Genomic DNA, 15,603 nt, shown 5'->3' with positions numbered 1-15,603 from the left:
TTATGGTCAGAGGGACAATACCCATTTATTAAATGCCTACCACTTGCAAGACACTCTACTAAGTACTGGAAAAAAAGAGCAAGGCATAAGAAAATCCCTGAACTCAAGGATCTCACAGTTTCATGGAAGAGATAAAAAGAAGCTGACATTTGGGATAAAGATACCCACTATCGAACAAGATGAAGTCTTGCAGCCAGGATGAGACATGATCTGAGGAGGTGTAAGTTACAGGAATTCCAGAATGCCTTTTATTCTTCTTTGACATTCATACAATCAAGGATGGAGCTGAAGAAAAATAATTTTTCTTTGAGAGACAATGAATAGTTTTGGCTGAAGTGGCAATATAGTGTAAAAACATAGAGACAAGGTTGGGTTTTGCCTTGGATTTAAAAGTGTTTATGTCATTTTCAAAAGGTCATTCAAATGCGTTAGTTTCTTCCTTAGTCAAGGTTTTATTGAGTCCTATAAGCAGTCAGTACCTAATGCTTAAAATGAAAAGAAATACTTTCTTGTCCTTTCACACTTATTTCGGGAAATAAGCATTTCATGACTTTGAACAAGAATGATAAATCTCTTCAAAAAGTATAGATTTGCAAATTTGTATTATTTTTCTTTCTGTAAATATAAGCAAACTATTAAATACAAAAAGAAATGGGGTGGAGAGAAAACATCATTATAGTTCTTAAGCATAGCAAAATTGGCAAATGTAGATCAAAAAGAAAATCTAAGATTTTAAATTTATTCATATGTTCTAAGGGTCTTTCAGAAGGTAGTTCACAACCTGACTTTTTCATCCTTTCTTCATATTTTTTTTCATATCTTCTTGTTTTGATTAAGAAATACAATAACCCTGAGGTGAAAATTGGACCCACTGTGAATTGTTTTTCCCAAGGTAGGGTGTGTGGAGGAATAAGTACATAAATCCTGGCAAAACCGTCAAAGCTTTTAGCTCAAACATTTCTTCTGTTGATTAGATTTCCAATATGAAAAAGTGAAGTCTACTTATGGATGCTTGTTTCATTGACTACATATATTAGCTGATTAGGCTACTTTATGTCAAAATTAACTCCTATTGGCTGACATTTGTATACTACTTTAAAGTTTGTAAACACGTTATTGTCTTAATTTTTCCTCACAATCCTGAGAGGTAGATGTTATTATTTCTCCATATTTACATAGGAAGAAACTCAGCAAATAGAGGTTAAATCACTTGCCCTGAATCACACAGAAGTAAATATCTGAAATAGAATTTGAACTCAGGTCATCTTAAGTTTAACATTCTATCTATTGTGCCACCTAGCTAACATTAAGTTTCTGCAAATTTGAAAATTATTTCTTTTCAAAAGCTAAATCATTAATCTCCTCCCTTATTTCTCTCATGGTCATTTAGTTCAATTCCTTTCCCTAGAAATTCATTAAGATCCTCCTGAATTCAATGCATCATGTAATGGACATATGAATGTAAAATGACTCATCTTATCTGTAACTTACAATAATGTTAGGTTTCTAGCCAAATAAGTCTACTTGCTATTTCCCACATAAATTTGTTCTATGAATCCCTCCTGGAGTTCTGGAGTCATATAGATCACAAATTTTCTGAGATTGAATCACAATGGCATTCTCTTTCTTGCTCTTTATGCCATTATGTAAGGTTTACTCTGGGGAATCACTGTAGCTTAGTATTATTGATAAATATAAGGTTTCTATAATTGAAATAGGGTTTTTTGGGATCCTGCTTGAGCACCAAGATAAAATTTCATATAAGTAAAAGGACAACCTTTATTTCCTTCCCAAAAATTTCAAAAGATTCAAAGGAACCAGAAGAGTCCATTAAAATGTAGAAAGCATAATGAATCCACATAACTCATCAAAAACACAATTCTCCTCCCTCTCAGATGAGCTCTACTTTTCAGCCCCAAAGGAAAATAATCCTTTCATTTGACTACCAATCTATGGTATAAGAGAATTAAAATTTTTATTTGTTTCTAGCAAAGCTCTTTTTCTCACATAGTGTTCTATATAGTCCCTTTAGCTATGTAGTCCTGTATTAAAATGTTAGGCCTTTTCTTGGGAGGCAAACATATTTTGAAATATTATATAACTAATCTGTTACCTATGACCTGTACTGTCCAAGTAACTCAGTGTAATAGAAGAGAGAAATGTGAAAATCATCTACCTTATTCATCACACATACTACAATGACATAATTAATGAAGATGCCAATAATTCTCTCTTTCCAAGAATCAGAGTCCTCTTTTCCCCTCTATAATTCCATATCTCTTGACTCTAAAGTTGAAATTATTTGTGAAGCAATCTCAAATGGCAGAAGTGCTTCAGACATCTCCATTCACTTGCTAAAAGCTATATTCTATGATCATGCTTCTTAGGAATTTTCCCTTCCTTAGCTTGAGAATAGAGATTGAGGAATAAGTTTTTTTTTCCATATACTGCCCTTTTGGACTTTATAGATAAGCACTTCCCATGTATATGTGCTTCCAAGTAAGCCATCATCAATTTATTAGGGGAAGAAGAATTGGGCTTTGAACAGATTTCGCCTTATCAAATCACTTTGTTATCCTGATCCACAGATTTTAAATGTCTCTAAACATTTTATCTAGACATTTTAAATGTCTCTAAAATAAAAGAATTTAAAGGAGCACATTAAGTTTGTCATATTACTTTTATATGCCAGAACAAAGAAATAGACACTTCCAAGATTGTATGAATGAACAAAATCACTTTATGAGAAGCCCAGGCATTGAAACCCTTTCTCTTAAGATGTTCCAAGGAGGATCATGAAAAAAACTATTTCATCCTAAGAATGTCCCAGGCACTGAAACCATTCTTTTCCCTTTCACAAAATGTCAATGGTTAAATTAGTGCTCAAATGAGAAAGGGACTGACTTTTATAGAGTTCTAGTGATATGAACTATCCATTGTCCATTCACTTCAAATGTCCACAAACCTTCAAAACATGGTATCATTCAGGTTTGTTTCTATCTTTCTGTAAAAATAATTTATCATGGAATCATGTAAAAAAAAATAAATCATTCATTCCATTTTGCATTTAACCTTAAGTAGATCATACCCACAAACAAATATTTATATATGTAAAATAGCAATCAACTCTTCAAAAAACATAATAGCTTATTTTTAAGCCACTAATGAATATCTTAAAATAGAAAGAAGCAATCAACAAGCACTTAACAAGTGTCTATTGTTTGTTCCCAACACTGTGCTAGATTCTAAAACAAAAACAACAAAAGTAAAAGTGACACTGGACAATCTCTGAACATAATCTAATTGATGATATTTCAAAGATTAATGCAGCATAAAGAATCAAATTGGTAGAGCTATCACTGTTTGCATTTCTGACATAAGAAAGCAGCATATTCTTTGAAGTTTTCAGTCATTTCTTTACCTTTCCATAAGTAAGGAAATGGCATATGCAATATTTAGAAGCAGTTTATAAATACTGTATTTGTATGTGTATGACTTTCTTTGTGTGTTTGTGTTACAAAAAGATCATTGTAAACCTTGATACAAATGGTGTGGACCCTATGGGTATATAAAAGTCATATAAATATTTACAGCCCTGCTGCCAAGGAAAACAGAGTTTGACTAGTGTATTGCACAGAGACTTATAAATAACCTGATTCCTTTATATATAAAATAAGTAGAGGTACTTGCCTTTCATAAAAAGTATAAGGAACAAAAAAGACATCTTTATAACATAGCAGAATTCATAAATTATTGTGTTTCATATAGAAATTGTCCAAATAAAAATTTCAGACTTTTACATTAGCTTATTTTGTCTTTCAAAAATAATACATTTGATATGCCTTTAAAAATGTTAGTTGATATTTGGAGACCAAATATACAGACATGATCCTTTAAAATATTTTCTCTGGAAAGAAATTGGAAGAATCTTTTAAGATTAAAAAATCTTCCCACTGAAATAAACATCCTTTTATTTTTAGCTCAAAATATTATTCATTGACCTCCATTCTGCCAGATCCTTTATTTCTAAAATGGTCATTTTTGTATTGTAAAGCATTTTTAAATCCATAGTCTTGGAGAACATAATATTGCATCATTTATGCCCTTTTATTTCTTATATCCAAGATGTATGCCAAATGGATCATATTTTGAATCAAAATCATTTCTGAGGGCACATAATAACTTCAAGTGCCAACTGGAGATTATTATTTCTCTACTGGGATTGCTAGTCATGGGTCCATTTGCTGACTGAACTGCATTAATTTCATCTATGGACTAAAATATGTTATAGCATCCATTACATTGTTCTAACATACATTACATCTATTCCTTATATGAAACTCCTTTTCTTTGTTCTTCAATCTATAACCTGTAAAAAATGGAAATTAAATCATATTTTATTATCTAATCAAATAGCTATCTAACCTCGCTGGTAACTGATTTTTACCATCTTTTGTCTCCAAGTATATTATTTTTTAGTGGCATCTCTGATTACTTTTTATCACTGGCTTTCACCTTTGAACTTCATTTTTAAGAGTTATAGGTTACTCAAATCACTTAACAGATGCAAATTTTCCCTTTCTCTCCCAACCTCCCCAATTTAGGAGACAAATCCAAATCTAAATAATTTCATTTCAAATACTCCATACTATTCCAAGAATTATATTCATTTTAAATTTATACTGATATACTTTCTTGTACAAAAAGACCAGAAAGGGGGGTGGAACTAAGATGGCACAGAGGACACATGCTTCATTCTGAGCTCCCTTCTACCCTCACTATTGATTACCAAATTCAGCCTCTTGACTGCTTGACTGGTAGAATCCATGAATATTGGGAGTACAACAAATTATCAACAGAAGATAATCTGGAAGATTGCCAGAAAAGGTCTGTCCTAATCAGGCCGGAGAAGGCCATCTCAAGCAGGGAGGCAGAACACAGAGGCTAGCTCATGCTGAGTGGACTGGGGGTGGGGTGTAAACTCTGCAGGTGGAGAATTATCATGTAAGAATCTACCATAGGCTGGGTGCTCTGCTTTGGTTGCAAAGCAATAGATCAGCAGAGAAGTGACACTTGTCAAAAGTAGAGTGTACCCCAAAATGCCTAAGTTTCACATGACCTGGTCACACACAACTGACATAGGGAGTGACTCAGCACAACCATAGTGCAGCTGCACAGCTGCATTCTGCAGCATGGAGCTCTGCCCAGGACAGTCATACTTCTGCAGGGCAGCCACTTTTCCCAGCCTGTTGACAGGACACCTACTTTCATTTGTTCCTGTTCTGTAGAGAAACCTGGGAAACTCCTTACCCTGAAGTCAGACCCCAAAGGCTTTTAAAAAATGAGTAAAAAAGCAAAGCAAGCTCTAACTAAAGATAGCTTTTATACAGATAAAGAGCAGATTTCCAACCCTGAGGAGACTAATAGCAGACAGTCTCCAGACAAAACATGAAAGGGGGATATGACCTGATCCCCATCACACAAAGCTCTCCTAGAAACAATTATAAAAAAGATCTTAAAAGAGAGCTAGAAGAAAAAATGGGGAAAGGAAAGAGAAGCTTTGCAAGAGAATATGGAAAGAGAAAAACAATTCAAATACTGAGGAGCCACAATAAGGTTTGCTCAAGCTGCTTCCACATTAAAGGATCAAAGGGCCTGGAATCTGATATTCTGAAAGATAAAAGAACTTGGTATGCAGCCAAGAATAAATTACGCAGCTAAGCTGAGCATTTTCTTCCAGGGAAGAAGATGGACATTCAATGAAACAGGTGAATTCCATTTATTCCTAATGAAAAAACCAGAGCTAAACAAAAAATTTGACCTACAAATATAGGACTCAAGAGAAGCATAAAAAGATAAAAAGAACTCTTGAGAACTGTATTTGTGTTACAGGCATACATAAAGAGCTCATGTATAATTTGATTTTACTGTTATAATATTTAAAAAATGGAATTAGAAGTAGAAAGGGAATTGTATCAAAAAAAGGGAAAAGTGGAGGTAAAAAGAGTGAAATTACATCTCACAAAAAGGCAAAGGAAACCCATCATATCTGAAGGAATAAAGGGAAGGGGAGCAAAATTATGTGAATCTTACTCTTAGCAGATTTGGTTCAAAGAGAACATATTAGAAATGTTTGGTTTACAGAAAGACTTCTCTCACCTCATTAAAAAGTGGGAGAGGAAAAGGGAAAAGGAAAAGAATAGGCTAAATAGAAGGGAATGCAGAAAAAATAAGGGAAAAGTACACGAAAGGGAGAGGGACTCAAAGAGGGTGGGAGGGATTCTAAAGAGGGAGAGCTGCATAAGGCAAGTAGTGACCATAAATTTACTACTGGGGAGGGAAGTAAGGGGGGAAAGAAAAAAGAAAAGTATAATCTGGGGATAATAAGATAGCAGGAAATATAGAATTAGTAGTTTTAACTGTAAATGTGAATGGGATGGAGTCTCTCGTAAAGCAGAGGCAGATAGTAGACTGGATTAAAAGCCAAAATACTACAATATGTTATTTACAGAAAACACATTTAAAGCAGGGTGGTACATACAGAAAAAAAAGTAAAAGGATGGAGCAGAATCTATTATGCTTCAGGTGAAGTAAAAAAAAAAGCAGAAGTAGCCATCCTTATCTCAGATCAAGCAAAAGCAAAAATTGATCTAATTAAAAGAGATAAGGAAGGAAACTATATCTTGCTAAAGGGTAGCATAGACAATGAATCAATACCAATATCAAACATATATATACAATTGGTATAGCATCTAACTTCCTAAAGGAGAAGTTAAGAGAGCTGCAAGAAAAAATAGACAGCAAAACTATAATAGTGGGAGATCTCAACCTTGCACTCTCAGAAGTAAATAAATCAAACCACAAAACAAATAAGAAAGAAATTAAAGAGGTAAATAGAATATTAGGAAAATTAGGTATGATAGAACTGATAGAACTTTGGAGAAAACTGAATGGTGACAGAAAGGAGCATACTTTCTTCTCAGCAGTTCATGGAACCTACACAAAAATTGACCACATATTAGGACACAAAGACCTCAAAATTAAATGCAGGAAGGCAGAAATAGTAAATGCTTTATTTTCAGATCACAATGCAATAAAAACTACATTCAACAAAAAGTTGGGGTAAATAGACTAAAAAGTAATTGGAAACTAAATAATCTCGTCTTAAAGAATGATTGGGTGAAACAGCAAATTATAGACACAAGTAATAATTTCTTTTTTTTTCTTTTTTTCTTTACAAGATATATACATGGGTAATTTTTTAGCATTGACAATTGCAAAACCTTTTGTTCTAACTTTTCCTCTCCTTCCCCTCATCCCTTCACCCAGATGGCAGCTTGACCAATACATGTTTAATGTGTTAAAAGTGTAAGTTAAATAAAATACAATTTATGTATACATGTCTGAACAGTTATTTTGCTGTACAAAAAGGATTGGACTTTGAAATAGTGTACAATTAGCCTGTGAAGGAAATTAAAAATGGAAGTGGACAAAAATAGAGGAATTGCGAATTCTATGTAGTGGTTCATAATCATCTCCCAGAGTTCTTTCACTGGGTGTAGCTGGATCAATTCATTACTGCTCTATTGGAAATGATTTGGTTCATCTCATTGTTGAAGAGGGCCACGTCCATCAGAATTAATCAGATATAGTATTGTTATTAAAGTATATAATGATTTACTATTCCTGCTCATTTCATTCAGCATCAGTTTATATAACTCCAGGCCTTTCTGAAATTATCCTGCTGGTCATTTCTTATAGAACAATAATATTCCATAATATTTATATACCACAATTTATTCAGCCATTCTCCAATTGATGGGCATCCACTCAGTTTCCAGTTTCTGGCCACTACAAAGAGACTTGCCACAAACATTCTTGCACATACAGGTCCCTTTCCCTTCTTTAAAATCTCTTTGGAAAAAATAAAATAAAATAAAATCTCTTTGGGATATAAGCCCAGTAGTAACACTACTGGATCAAAGGATATGCACAGTTTGATAACTTTTTGAGCATAGTTCCAAATTACTCTCCAGAATTGCTGGGTGTATTCACAATTCCAACAATAATGTGTCCCAGTTTTCCCACATCCCCTCCAACATTCCACATTATCTTTCCCTGTCATTCTAGTCAATCTGGCAGGTATGTAGTGGTATCTTAGAGTTGTCTTAATTTTCATTTCTCCTATCAATAGTGATTTGGAACACCCTTTCATATGTGTAGAAATCATTTCAATTTCATCGTCTGAAAATTTTCTGTTCATATGCTTTGACCATTTATCAATTGGAGAATGACTTGATTTCTTATAAATTAGAGTCAATTCTCTATATATTTGGAAATGAGGCCTTTATCAAAAGCTTTGACTGCAAAAAGGTTTTCCCAGTTTATTGCTTCCCTTCTAGTCTTGTCTGTATTAGTTTTGTTTGTACAAAAACTTTTCAATTGGCTATAATCAAAATTTTCTGTTTTGTGATCAATGATGATCTCTCATTCTTCTTTGTTCATAAATTCCTTCCTCTTCCACAGGTCTGAGAGGTAAACTATCCTATGTTCTTCTAATTTATTTATAATCTCATTCTTTATGACTAGGTCATGAACCCATTTTGACCTTGGTGTATGGTGTAAGAGCTCCGGAAGTGCCCAGTGAAGAACCCCACTATGCAGATTAGTGACTGCCCTGGGGCTAGAGGCTGAACAGTGCAAGTCTCACCATCCAAAGACAGAGCCCACTGTGGGGTTGTGAGTATTAGCAGTTGAACAGTGAATAGCCCCACACAGATCAGAAGTGTCTCTGCCCAGGAAAGCACAGGCCCACTGTGGAAACTCTATTGCTCCAGGACAAGACCCCATTGTGCAGATTAGAGGCTGCCCTGGGCTGAGCCCCCCTGCTCTACAGATTTGTGACTACCCTCGGCCCATGCTGCAGAATGTAGCTGCACAGTTATGCTGTGATCTGTGCTGAGTGGGTGGATATAGCCAGATCTTGTTAGGGTCTGGCAGTTTTTAGAGTATCCTCTACATTTGGCTTTAATTTCTCTGCTGGTCTACTGCTTTGCAACCAAAGCAGAGCAGTCAGCCTATGGCAGAGGAGGCTCTGTAAATTGTCTAACCACAGAAACCACCCCTGCCGGATCTGCTCAGTATGCTAGCCTCTAGTTATATCCCTGCCTGCACTGGTCTGTTCCCAACTCTCAGAACAAACCTTTTGTGGAGATCTGCCAGATTATCTTTGGCTGGTAAATTGTTGTACTTCTAATCTTGTGAATTTTACCAGTCAAGTGCTATTTTTGAGGCTGAATTTAATAATTGTTCGTGAGGGTATGGAGAGGAGCTTAAAAAGTTGCATGTGCCTTCTCCTCCATCTTGGCTCTGCCTCCATAATAAATAATTAATAATAAATTATAATTAATAATAATAATATTAAAAATTAATAATAACAATGAATAATTTCACCAAAGAGAATGACAACAATGAGACAACATACCAAAATTTGTGGGGTGCAGACAAAGCAGTAGTAAGGGGAAATTTTATATCTTTAAAGCCTTACTTGAATAAAATATAGAAAGAGAAGACCAATAAATTGAGCTTGCAACTTAAAAAGCTAGCAAAAGAGCAAATTAAAAACTCCCAATCAAATACTAAACATGAAATTCTAAAATTAAAAGGAAAAATTAATAAAATTGAAAATAACAAACTATTGAATTAATAAATAAAACTAAGAGTTGATTTTATGAAAAAAATCAACAAAATAGATAAACCCTTGGTAAATTTGATTAGGAAAAAAAAGAGGAAAATCAAATTGTTAGTTTTAAAAATGAAAAGGGAGAACTTTCCATCAATGAAGAGGAAATTAGAGCAATAATTAAAAGTTACTTTGCCCAAACTTATGCCAATAAATTTGATAACCTAAGTGAAATGGATGACTATCTTCAAAAATATAGGCTGTCCAGATTAACGGAGGAGGAGGTAAATTGCTTAAATAATCCCATTTTAGAAAAAGAAATAGAACAAGTTATTAATCAACTCTCTAAGAAAAAATCCCCAGGAGCAGATGGATTTACATGTGAATTCTACCAAATATTTAAAGAACAATTAACTCCAATGCTCTATGAGCTGTTTGAAAAAATAGGTATTGAAGGAATCCTACCAAATACCTTTCATGACTCAGACATGGCACTGACACCTAAACCAAGTAGTTTGAAAACAGAGAAAGAAAATTATATGCCAATCTCACTAATGAATATTGATGCAAAAATCTTAAATAAAATATTAGCAAAAAGATTACAGAAAATCATCCCCAGGATAATACATCATGACCTAGTAGGATTTATACCAGGGCTGGGTCAATATTAGGAAAACTGTTAGCATAAATAGCTATATCATTAAACAAATTAATTTTAAAAACATATGATCATCTCAATAGATGCAGAAGAGCATTTCATAAAATGCAACATCCATTCCTCTTAAAAAAACATTTGAGAGTATAGAAATAAATGAACTTTTCCTCAAAATAGTGTAATGACTTTTTAAATCTATTTTAATACTGATCTATTTAAAACTGTCAATAAGCATCATATGTAATGGGGATAAACTGAAACTATTCCCAATAAAATCAGGAGTGAAACAATGTTGCCCACTATCACCATTACTGTTCAGTATTGTAGTAGAAATGCTAGCTTCAGCAATAAGAGCTGAGAAAGAGATTAAAGGAATTAAACTAGATAATGAAGAAACCAAATTATCACTCTTTGCAGATGATATGATGGTATACTTAGAGAATCCCAGAGATTCTACTAAAAAAGCTATTAGAAATAAGCCACAATTAAATCCACATAAATCATCAGCATTCTTATATATCACTAACAAAACCAACAGCTAGAGATGCAAAGAGAATTTCCATTCAAAGTAACTGCCAATAGTATAAAATATTTCAGAATCTATCTGCCAAGGGAAAGTCAAGAACTATATGAGCAAAACTACAAAACATTTTCCACACAAATAAAGTCAGATCTAATCAATTGGAAAAATAATAAGTGCTCTTGGATAGGTCGAGCAAATATAATAAAGATGACTATACTACCTAAACTAATCTATTTATTTAGTGCTATATCAATCAGACTCCCAAAAAACTATTTTAATGACCTAGAAAAAAGATAAAAACTTTCAAGGGAACTAACGAAACAAAAAAAAATCAAATGAAGGTGGTCTAGCTGTACTAGATCTAAAACAATATTATACAGCAGTAGTCACCAAAACCATTTGGTATTGGCTTAGAAATAGACTAGACATTGAGCCACACTTAAGACTGTACACCAAGGTCAAAATGGGTTCATGACCTAGTCATGAAGAATGAGATTATAAATAAATTAGAAAAACATAGGATAGTTTACCTCTCAGACCTGTGGAAGAGGAAGGAATTTATGAACAAAGAAGAACAAGAAATCATCATTCATCACAAAACAGAAAATTTTGATTATAGCCAATTGAAAAGTTTTTGTATAAACAAAAATAATGCAGACAAGATTAGAAGGGAAGCAATAAACTGGGAAAACATTTTTGCAGTCAAAGCTTCTGATAAAGGCCTCATTTCCAAAATATCTAGAGAATTGACTTTAATTTATAAGAAATCAAGCCATTCTTCAATTGATAAATGGTCAAAGGATATGAACAGAAAATTTTCAGATGAAGAAATTGAAACTATTTCTAGCCATATGAAAAGATACTCCAAATCAATATTAATCAGAGAAATGCAAATTAAGACAATTCTCAGATACCACTACACACCTTTCAGATTGGCTAGGATGACAGGTAAAGATAATGCTGAATGTTGGAGAAGATGTGGGAAAACTGGGACACTGATACCTTGTTGATGGAATTGTGAATGTATCCAGCCATTCTGGAGAGCAATTTGTTTTTTGTTTTTGTTTTTTTTATTTAATAGTCTTTTATTTACAGGTTATATGCATGGGTAACTTTACACCATTAACAATTGTCAAACCTCTTGTTCCAATTTTTCACCTCTTACCCCCCACTCCCTCCCCCAGATGGCAGGATGACCAGTAGATGTTAAATATATTAAAATATAAATTAGATACACAATAAGTATACATGACCAAACCATTATTTTGCTGAACAAAAAGAATCAGACTCTGAAATATTGTACAATTAGCTTGTGAAGGAAATCAAAAATGCAGGTGGGCATAAATATTGGGATTGGGAGTTCAATGTAATGGTTTTTAGTCATCACCCAGAGTTCTTTCTCTGGGTGTAGCTGGTTCAGTTCATTACTACTCCATTGGAAATGTTTTGGTTGATCTTGCTGAGGATGGCCAGGTCCATCAGAACTGGTCATCATATAGTATTGTTGTTGAAGTATATAATGATCTCCTAGTCCTGCTTATTTCACTCAGCATCAGTTCGTGTAAGTCTCTCCAGGCCTTTCTGAAATCATCCTGTTGGTCATTTCTTACAGAACAATAATATTCCATAATATTCATATACCACAATTTATTCAGCCATTCTCCAACTGATGGGCATCCATTCAGTTTCCAGTTTCTAGCCACTACAAAGAGGGCTGCCACAAACATTCATGCACATACGGGTCCCTTTCCCTTCTTTATGATCTCTTTGGGATATAAGCCCAGTAGTAATACTGCTGGATCAAAGGGTATACACAGTTTGATAACTTTTTAAGCATAGTTCCAAACTATTCTCCAGAATGATTGGATTCGTTCACAACTCCACCAACAATGCATCAATGTCCCAGTTTTCCCGCATCCCCTCCAACAATCATCATTATTTTTTCCTGTCATCTTAGACAATCTGACAGGCGTGTAATGGTATCTTAGAGTTGTCTTAATTTTCATTTCTCTGATTAATAATGACTTGGAGCATCTTTTCATATGACTAGAAATAGTTTCAATTTCTTCATCTGAGAATTGTCTGTTCATATCCTTTGACCATTTTTCAATTGGAGAATGGCTTGATTTCTTATAAATTAGAGTTAATTCTCTATATATTTTGGAAATGAGGCCTTTATCAGAACCTTTGACTGTAAAAATATTTTCCAGTTTATTGCTTCCCTTCTAATCTTGTCTGCATTAGGTTTTTTTGTAAAAAAAACTTTTCAGTTTGGTATAATCACAATTTTCTATTTTGTGATCAGTAATGATCTCTAGTTCTTCTTTGGTCATAAAGACCTTCCCCTTCCACAGGTCTGAGAGGTAAACTATCCTGTGTTCCTCTAATTTATTAATAATTTCATTCTTTATGCCTAGGTCATGAACCCATTTTGACCTTATCTTGGTGTACGGTGTTAAGTGTGGATCAATGCCTATTTTCTGCCATATTAGTTTCCAATTTTCCCAGCAATTTTTATCAAACAGTAAGTTCTTATCCCAAAAGCTGGTGTCTTTGGGTTTGTCAAAGACTAGGTTGCTGTATTTGTTGACTGTTTTATCCCTTGACCCTAATCTATTCCACTGATCAACTAATCTATTTCTGGAGAGCAATTTGGAACTATGCTCAAAAAATTATCAAACTGTGCATACCCTTTGATCCAGCAGTGTTTCTACTGGTGTTATATCCCAAAGAAATCTTAAAGAAGGGAAAGGGACCTGTATGTGCAAGAATGTTTGTGGCAGTTCTTTTTGTATAAGCCAGAAAGTAGAAACTGAGTGGATGCCCATCAATTGGAGAATGGCTGAATAAATTGTGGTATATGAATATTATGAAATATTATTGTTCAGTAAGAAATGACCAGCAAGATAATTTCAGAATGGCCTGGAGAGACTTACGTGAACTGAGGCTGAATGAAATGAGCAAAACCAGTTCATGATATATTTTAACAACAATAGTATATGATGATCAATTGTGATGGATGGGGCTCTCTTCTACAATGAGATGCACCAAATCAGTTCCATTTGTTTAATAATGAAGAGAACCAGCTAGTCCCAGCGAAAGAACTCTGGGAAATGAATATGAACCACAACATACTATTTCCACTTCTTCTGTTTTTGTCTGCTTGAATTTTTGTTTTCCTTCTCAGGTTATTTTTACCTTATTTCTAAGTCCAATTTTTCTTGTGCTGCAAAATAATTGTATGGTTATATATACATATATTGTGTTTAACATATACTTTAACATATTTAACATGTATTGGTCTACCTGCCATGTAGGGGAGGGAGTGGAGGGGAGGAGGGGAAAAGTTGGAAAGAAGGCTTTGCAAGAGTCAATGCTAAAAAATTACCCCTGCATATATCTTGTAAATAAAAAGCTATAATAAAAAAAATTTTTAAAGCCCTGAAAGTAAATCACACATGTGATTTGACTTGTGCAATATAAAAACATCTAAATTTGTATTCAGGAGCTCAAAGTGATAATCAAGTCACTCTGGACTCAATTATTAATTGAGAAGTTTACATTTAAAGATCTATAAACATATTTTATTGAAAAATGTATGATGGCATAAAATGAAATAAAAATCATGTCATTTTAAGTGAGAACTGAAATTAACCATCTCTGACATCTAACCTGTTTGTTTTTTAAATATTTTTTATAGATACATACTTTTCTTGCCTTGTTATGGGAGCTACCTCCAAAGCTTAAAATACTGTAACCAGTTTATGATTTAGGATTAGAAACTTTTGATAGCAGGAATGATAACAATAAGTCCTATTTCCATAGTTCTATGAAGTTTTTTTCTCAACATTGGAATGTATTAAGTTTAACAGTGACTTAATTCAATGCAGATAGCAACTAATCCGTGTTTAATCAAATAAGTCATCCCATAAATTCACCACTGGATGTTCATTAAATGACCCCCAGGTCTTCCAGGCCTTTTCTTGACTTCTTTTGCTTGAAATGTCTATGAATATTATAACTATTCAAATGCACCATGTGTCTCTCCATTACCCTCTCTGTCAGATACATTTTCCATTCTTTAAAGATTTTTATATTCTAAGCTTCACCCCCCTCACAACACATATAATAGCTAGACATTCAATCTTTTGCCTAAGCTTTTAGAAAGGAAGAATGGCCTCCCAAGATGTCCCATTCCATATTATCATAGAAATTAATAGAAATCTCTTCCTAACAAGTCAAATGTCATTTCTATACATTGTTCCTAGATTTATTTTTATTATTTTTTTATTTTTAATCAATTCATCTACAATGGTTTATCTTCAGTAAACTGTGCTTTTAAGGTGTATGTTATGGGAACTGTATGGAAAGAAAGACAAAATTTATTCATGTATACATTTATTTAAAATCATTAACCCTCTATTTTATGCATTGGGGATAGAAACAAAAGTTTCCCTTCATTCAAGAAACTTATATACATGGATAGGAGGAAAGATAACGGGGAGAGCTGAGAAATGGGCACAGATATGTAAATAAGTCAATACAAACTATATACAAGTTAACTTGGAGGAGGGCAATTAATTGTCAGAAGTATACATAAGTTAAGTGATTTGCCTAGAGTCACACAACCATTAGGTGTAAGAGAATTGTAATCAAACCCAATTTTCCTTACTACAAGCCTGGAAATCCTTCCACTGTATAAAAAATGCCTTTTCTCTTTAAAAATATAAATTTCTTTAAAAT

The sequence above is a fragment of the Sarcophilus harrisii genome, chromosome 5 (assembly GCF_902635505.1).
Source record: "Sarcophilus harrisii chromosome 5, mSarHar1.11, whole genome shotgun sequence".
In the NCBI taxonomy this organism is placed as follows: domain Eukaryota; kingdom Metazoa; phylum Chordata; class Mammalia; order Dasyuromorphia; family Dasyuridae; genus Sarcophilus; species Sarcophilus harrisii.
The sequence above is the reverse complement of the archived record's forward strand: the minus strand, read 5'-3'. Positions refer to the sequence as shown.